This window comes from Leuresthes tenuis, unplaced genomic scaffold (genome assembly GCF_036924035.1).
Source record: "Leuresthes tenuis unplaced genomic scaffold, fLeuTen1.0.hap1 SCAF_18, whole genome shotgun sequence".
NCBI classification, from domain to species: Eukaryota; Metazoa; Chordata; class Actinopteri; order Atheriniformes; family Atherinopsidae; genus Leuresthes; species Leuresthes tenuis.
The window spans coordinates 7,066,155-7,074,612 of record NW_027325372.1 but is presented as its reverse complement, the minus strand read 5'-3'; the positions used below and the strand labels follow the sequence as shown (position 1 = coordinate 7,074,612).

Sequence of the window (8,458 nt, the reverse complement as noted above, 5' to 3'; positions counted from 1 at the left end):
CACTTCCTTTGAAAAACTTGGGAAACAGATGAAACCTGCTCTGGAGATGTTTCCTGGACTTAAGCTGAGAGACTTATGATTGCATCGAGTGACTGTCTTGATCATGCTGAAAATCTGAGGAGAACACATGCGCAGACTAATACCAAATGACTGATCACACACGCACGGGTAATCATACATGCAGTGGCCACACTTATTCTGTTTCTGATATTCATGTTTCTGAGTGAAAAAAAAAAGTGTGATTTATCTGACTGCCTGCGGCAGGTGGAGGGAGTTGCTCTGATAGGGGACACTTCAGGTGCAGTGGAGGACTTTGAGCCAAGATACCTCAGTCAGGTCTGTGCTCACCACCTTGTAAGAAGTCTTTTGCTGAGTCTACCTTTTAAAAACAAGTTGCTAGTTGAGGTTACTGAAAACACCATTTTTACCCTTTAGTCCCATGTGGCAGCTTCTCTGTTTTCTCTACATTGAACACAGATTTAATCAGATTTTTTTTTACCTTCTAGAGCATGTCCCTTTTAAACAGTAGGATACATTAGTACTAATTTATTTCATATAGCACAAGTTCCAAAGAACTTTGAGAAAATCTATCAAATGAAACAGTTAGTACTATTGAAGAAAAATAATGTAGATTTCCATAATACTACCCATAATACTCTCTTTAGAATAAACGACATTGTTTTTGAAAATCAAAGCACATTAAAAAAATGGCACATAATTTAAATAAAAGATATGGAAAATGGTGAGCTTGAAGCAATTTCTGGAACATAACACTAAAGAAAAAACAGATATCTTTTTGTTTTACAGTCATCAACTAACACACCCCAAAGCATTGAAATGACCTCAAGTTGAATAAATCACAATTGGGCTGTAGCAGTTAATCTCTCCTTCTTAAATTCTTAAACACTACTAGTAAATTTCATTTGTAATAGGATATACACTCAGCTGGCAGTTTGTTAGATCCACCAAGCTGAAATGAAAATAAATGTAAATGAAGTCTGTTGCAGAGCACTGTGCCATACTTAATGCACCCCTTTTCCTGCAGCCAGCACACAAGCCAGCTAGAACGATGAAGGAGGGTCCAGCGTAGTTCTCATACAGCACAGTCCAGTCAGCACTTCATAAAGGAGGCCTTACTGCAGAGCATATTGGTCTTAGATTTAAGGTTGTCCTAAAAACTGCCAACTGAGTGCACTGACTGTTACCATTTCATTCTCCCAGGATGCAAGGTTGGGTTTAGTTTTCTCTGTATCACTACTGCACTGTAAGTGCAAATATTAAGAGGCCTGTAATGTTATCAAATAACTGTGGATAAGTAGTTACGTTTCTGAAAATATCAGTTCAGTCAAAAAAATAAAAAATCCGGACAGTCAAATTTGAGTAAAAGTGTACTGACACAATCTCTAGTTACAAGAGCTGGCTTCCCTCGAGCCGTCTGTGCTTTACATTTATATGCCTGTCTTTCCGGTTGAGGATCTTCTTCAGTGTTCATTTGAATCGTCTTCTACTAAGAGCAGACAGAGGAGGAGGGAGAGTAAGCAAGATTCAGCACGCAGGGCCACATCATCGAGGTTAAGGTGAAGAAGAAGAAACAAAAATGAAATGAGCTGGAACATGTTTGTAGACAGTGGCATTCTTTGAGGTTTTGGAGGGAGAATTTGAAGAGCTTCAGGGCAGTGCTACTTTTTCCTGCCATAGTTGCAGAGAAGTTGTTTTAAACTAAGTTACAGTGTTGGAGGTTTTTAATACGTTATTACATTAATTCATTTGAACCTGGAAGAAAAACACTTGTATTTGGGAGTTCAGCTTTTAGTCAGATCAGATTTTCTTAAGTATTTGATCATCACTCCCTAAGATGATTTATCTCATGCTTTTAGTTGGTTTATGATGTATTTTCCCCATTTTTTGTGGTTAGTGATATATGTGATCTCAGACTTGAACATGCACTGATCTCCAGTAAGAAAAGTATTTATTTAGTTGAAAACCTTAATGACTGGAGATGAAGGTCATAGCTTGTCAACAGATCACACATTCAGAAACTGATTGATTTTTTTGTTTTGCTGTTTTATTATCAGGACCTTTCTTTGTTTTTACAGTTTATGTCTATACCAAAAACTGTAAATTGAGGAGTTTTAAAAACGTGTATGCCTTCAGTTTGGAATAAGATGCAGCAGAGAATGTATTCATAACACATGTAGATATGGCATTTTGTTTTCCAAAAAGAAGAAGTTAAAACAACACAAGCAGACCTTATAGAGATACTGCCCTCACTGTAAATATTAGAGATAATGTACTTCTCTGTAAACAGTTTTTTTGATTATATATGGGAGCTTATTTCCTGTTATGATTTCATGTTTTCAGAGACGCTTGTTAATGTTTACAGAAACTGTTTTGCCTATGAAATCCATAAGATGAAATAAATACCCACCAGGTGAAAATCACATCTCTTTTAACAACCTTGTAAAAGCTGTAAATGTTGGAAAATATTTGTCTAATTTTGTCCTGTTCATTGCGTTTTCATTTTATGTTTTTTCAATCGTGACTTTGCGGTAGCTTTGTTTCAGGTGGTTTAAAAAAAGAAAATAACCAATAAGACTCTTTGTGTGTTTAAACCATCCAATCACAGCGACTCCCTGTGTGTTTAAACCATCCAATCACAGTGTCTCCCTGTGTGTTCCTGTTACAGTATTAGTCAACTGAGGGGAGGTTCTTTCTGTCCTCACCTGCCACACCTAAGTCACACACACACTAACACACACAGAGATAGGGAACACATTCGGTCTCAACAAGTCTTCTAGTTTCCATTCAAGCAAAATCATTTGAAATGCAACAAGAAATGCAGTTCCACCACTCCAAGTAACAACTCTTTGAAAACATAAAACGTGCTGAAAAGGAGACATTTTACAATTTCTTGAACAATGTTAGCTCATCTTGAGTTTGGTGGCAGAAACACATCTCATGAAACATTCTGTAAATGTCAGGGGAACTGAGGAGACCAGTTGCTGGACCTTTGGGAGAGGAATGTTGTCCCATTCCAGCAGCTCAACAGTCCTGGGTCGTCTTCTTGTATTTTTGCATTTCACAAGGCAGGCCAGTGCAACATCTGTTCTCTGCTACTACATAGACATGCTGTTGCAATAGATGGTTTACCACTGTTTTGCTGAAGTCTTTAAGGCGTTGAGGAGGAAGAGCTGTTGTCAGCTAAATCGAAGGTTGGTGGTTCGATTCCCTTCTTCGTGGAACACATGGCGAAGTGTCTTTGGCAAAGACACCAAACCCAACATTGCCTCCATCGTTGTGTGAATGTGTGTTGATAGATAAAAGAGCAGTGTGTATCCTGTAACACTGCACAGACTAAGACGTGCTGCATGAGTGTCTATGAATGTGGCTCGTTGAGTAAAAGCACTTTGAGTGATCATTGAGTGCTATATAGATACAGACCATTTATCTGAACAGAAGCATATGTTGCTCTAACATCGGTTTATACCTTTTAGCATTAATTGTGCCTTTCCAGATGGGCAAGTTGCCCGCTCCATAGGCACTAATGCACCTCCATACAATCAGAGATACAGGCTTTTGAACTGAGCGCTGATAACGATCTGGATGGTTTCGCTCCCCTTGTTAACCCACAATTTCTAAAGGTTTTGATTAATCTGACCATGGTACCATTATCTACTTTTCAGTTCATTTTAAATGATCTTTGGCCCAGAGAAGAAGGTGGTTCAAAGTTTTTGCAATTTTACATTAAAGAATATCACTTTGAAATCCCTCCATAATTTGTAGACACAGTTTTTCGCATTGAGCTCTCCGTATCTTTATTTCTGAGTGACTCTGCCTGTCTTAGGTGCTCTTTTTTTAAACTCATGTTAATCATGTTGCTGCCTCGTGTCGAATTAAATTATTAAATTATAGCTGTTACATCTGAATGAAATAGATAAAATAAAAATAAGTAAGATAAAATATCGGTTTATGAATCTTGCATATCATATCATTGCATTTCCTTTTTTGTTTGTTTGTTTTCTTTTTAAATGACATTTTAGCGTCCATAGTCTCACACTTTTGGTATTGCTGTTGAACTACATCCGTCCTGAAATATGTGAGGTTGGCTGTGTTGATTCATCATTGTTGGGATATTTAGATGTGTATGGGATTAGTTTGCAGATTTTTTTTATTCTTTGACTCCTATAGTTGGCACAAATCACTGCTACACATACTAATCTTGTGCCTATCAAACATTGGGACTGCATATTATTTTGAAAATCACATTTGTCAAAGCAGCAATAAACAGAATTTTATTGAAAAGAAAATTGTCGAAAAGGACTCAAAATACACATTTATAAAACTACTAAAGTAATCCTTCTCAATTACTGTTACTGAACCGCTACAAGTGCAAGATGACTTTCAGAGATGCTTTTTATCTAGACATCCTGATAATGTCTTTCATGTTAACATTATCTTGCATATGAATGTCAACCCTACAGTCACTATTGCACAGATTATTTTCTTTTGATGATGCTATCGACCCTATAACCCCTGACCCTGCAACATTTTGGCTTTCTTGTATAGGCAGGGAGTAGTATCGTTTGTATGGTTTCATTCATGGAAACAGTTTCTTTCTGACAGTTATGACAGCGTTTACATGACTCTGTTTTCCTCCCACACAGCGCATCTGCTGGTAAGACTGACAGCATCAGAAAGGAGGCTGTTACTCGTTGATTTCCAAAGAGAAAAAGACAAGCATTGAGTCATTCTGGAAAGCTCACACAAGTCCCACATTATTTCACATTTGTCAGCTTTAAATAAAATTTTATTTATATATTTGATGTTGAAATGTCAGTTTGCACCAAAAAAGTCCTTATTTCCCAGATTCCATTTACCCAACCATCTTTTTAGGTTACCATCACTAAATAAAAGTGGGATTTATAAACTTTATAAGGTTATTCCTCTCCAGAAATTTGTGATTGTATCAGCTGAATGTTTGAGGTTTGGCTCATCAACCAGTGATAAAGACTTTTGTGTTATGATTAATGATGAGAGGTGGACCCAAATGCAGGCAGGAGCAAGATGGAATCTCATTACTAAGAGTATGTCAATGAAAATAAAACAAAGGCGGTGCCAAGGCAAGACACGAATACAATAATGGAAACAAAATCTCAACAAAAACCAAAGAAAGAATCCACGAAAGAACTGACTAACACCAAGATTGAAGACTGCAAAAGACATCAAGAGACCCACAAGAGGGGTGAGTAACAACATACAATGATCTGGCAATGCACAGAGGAAAACTGGACAGATATATAACAAGAGAGAAATTAACAAATCAACAGCAGGAGTGACACAGGAAGTACAAATAACGGGATACACAGGGTGGTAAACTCTACAAAATAAAAGCATAGAAATTAAAGAGCAAAAAGTAAACCAAGAAAATAAAAGACACAAAAACTCAGGCCATGACATTTTGCATGTGAATGGCGTCTGTGGTATCTTTAAGCACATAATCCACAGCACTCAGACCAATGCCGAGGTGGCGACTGTTTACAGCAACAAGGAGTGAAATATTGGCTATACTTGCACAGGTGTATGCAAATTTTTTTAGAAGTTGTTCTTATATTATTTGAGCTCTTTGAGACTGAAACATAGCTAATTCACATTTCTGAAATTTACACTAAAACCTATTTTGTTCAACACAAATTCTTCTTCTCTCTTACCCTCATCTCAAAAAGCTCAAAGTTTGCTTTGGCAACACATATTGTCGGCTACATGTCAATGCAGGGAACTGAAATGTACACACAAATACGTAATGCATACCATGTGTCACCTCTAACATGCCGCCAGGTGTAAATGTTCAGCATGACTGTAAAAACCCACCTGGTGGCGTAGAGGTCAACCATCTAAAATTACATCATAAAAACAACATGATCAAATATTATTTAGTTTTTTCAAAGAACTGTGACACAAAAATGAAAATCAGTGTTGAAGAAGCACCTTCCTTCACTGGTGAAGCCTGCTGCATAAAACAAGTAATCCCTATGACAGGTTAGCATTCTCTCCAGAAATTATGTGTTCAGAAGACAAGAAAGGTTGTGTTTTGTTATCATTAGACTGAGATCACAAGTTAATCATCTCATTTTCCCATGGTAACTAACCTTGTTTTGTTGTGATAATGGCTTAATTATGTCACAATCTAGAGATTAAAAAAAGGACTGTTTTGTCATAATTGTTGTGATGTCTGTCTGTCTGTTCAGTACATTTCTGAGTTTCTTTCATTCCTTTTGCACCACCAAATTAATGTCTGTGGCACTGAAGCTGTGCTTAGAATTGCAAGAATTTTCTAATTTGATCTTAGCACATTAACCAGAAGTTGACAGCCATAACTTCTATCCTGTGCAGCCAGAGTTGTTATATTTTCCTTGGAGATCCAAGGAAAGGAAAGAAGGTTTTCCTGAAGAGTCCTTCCATTAAACTGGTAAATGTTTTCTCCATGCGATACATAATGGATGCACTTTAAGCTAAGTGCCTGATAGAGAGAGCCTCACTAATGGATGTGTCATCACACTGACCGAAACCTCCTTTGATGGAGATGTCCTGAACACGGAGGTCAGTCTTGACAATTTTTCCATCATAAGACAGCTCAGAAGTTGGACACAGAGAGGGGTGGTAGGTTTTCCATCTCTATCAACAAAAGACGGTGAAAAAAAATAAAAAAAACACAACAAAGTCTGTACACCAGATGTGGAGAATTAGTTTGACTACTGTTGACACTTTTAGTATGACTGGACTATTTAATGCTCAAACAAGCCATAATGAAAACAACTTCTTAAATAATAATTGTCACCTTTCCCAATCTGATAGACAGGCATGACAGCTGCACTTTGAAAAGTGATAGCAAATGATCCTGATCATTCCTTTGATACACTTTTCATGTTGCTGTTGCATCTCTAATATTTTTCAAGTTTGAAATCAGTGACAGAGACCAATGTGAGATCTGTGTGAGATGTATGCTTGGTGTGCTTGGTAAGAAATCTGCCCCTCCATATTTTCACAGATGTCTTTCTTTATGCAGGTGCATGTTATCAGAACCAATGACTAAAGTGAAATTTGGGAGATTTCGTCAAATGAATCCCAAAGTTTCACACTATGTTTGGTTAGAAAGATAAAAGCTTTAAATTCTCTTCCTGTTCTTAAATGCTCAAATTTGATTTAAGTAAAGTACAGTAAAGAAGGTGGAACATCCTCCCTCATCCACTGCATACACACAAATTGTGTTTGTGTGTGAGGGATGAAGCAGATGACAGGACTGAGCACGCCTGCAGGATTTAGTCAGGAATGTTTGCTATAATAATCTATGCTGAGAGGAAAGGGGAGGAGTTAAGCGGGAAAACGGAACTAAAAAAATACTCTCTCCTCAAACCCATCCCTTCGTCTTTACTTCCTTAAGTACAACTTCTCCATCAGGGCAATCTCAATCACTTAAAGAAAGCAGGCCTTCCAAAACAATTATTGCCAGAGATGAAACGGAAATGTATGCATACATCGTTAGTGTTTAAGAAAGCTCATTATTTGGAAGTAACTTAAGAAAAAGGAAAGGCCTCAGGTGCTGTAGGTAACAACGAGTTCCTTTACACCCCCTATTATTTATGATGCTCAGTTAAGCCCTCTTACCATCAGTGAAAAACACGGCAATTCAATGTTATAGATGAAAACATTTTTTCATTTTTATTTATTGATTTTATTTGCAGTTTATTTTATTAACCACTGACGAAACAGGGTTTTCTCCCTCTCCACCTGAGCTTTAAATGACCCTGCCACAATTTTCAGGCATCAGTGGCCTCACTTGTGTAGTTTGTGAGGGAGAGTTGAAAGTAGTAACTTTTTCAGATGCCAGCCATTTAAATCACCTCAATGATTGCATCTAATCTTGTGACTGACCCCCTCACCATTAAGTGCTATTGCACTGCATCAATGTGAATTACGCCTGAGATATTATGACTTCAAGTGTTGAGTTAAAGATCATTTTTCTGATCGAAATGGTAAAACCAATGTCCGGAATTTTTTTTCCCCTGTACCTTTCATCAATTCATCCATTGATGTAGCAGCTTATCTGGGACCAGGTCATGGGGTCAACAGTCCAAGCAAAGATCCTCAGACATTCCTTTTCATTGCACCCCCTCCAGTTCTTCCCAGGGGACACCGGGTTGTTACCAAACCAGTTGAGAGATTATAATCTCTAAAGAAAAACAAGCCTTCTTAGTTGCTATGCAGTAGGCTGCTGCAGCTGTACCTTTCATCATCAATAACACATTTTTCAGGCTTTATTGTTAGATAAATATTCCTGCACAGAGAGGGAATATTCATCTCGTGATAGTTTTAATTTTAAAGTCATATTTCTAGTTTCTGATGGTAGATTTCATGATGTCTTATAATGCACAAACGAATTAAAGTTGAATTGAAATACACA

General features: G+C 37.4%; 1 long non-coding RNA gene across 1 annotated transcript; it reads left to right on the top strand.

Moving 5' to 3' along the window:
- The first annotated feature begins 1,002 nt into the window (after nt 1–1,002).
- Nucleotides 1,003–2,438, top strand: LOC140275640 (uncharacterized). Its single transcript, XR_011908419.1, has 2 exons — nt 1,003–1,189; nt 1,222–2,438. It is a non-coding gene; the product is annotated as an uncharacterized lncRNA (long non-coding RNA).
- The last annotated feature ends 6,020 nt before the right edge of the window (nt 2,439–8,458 follow it).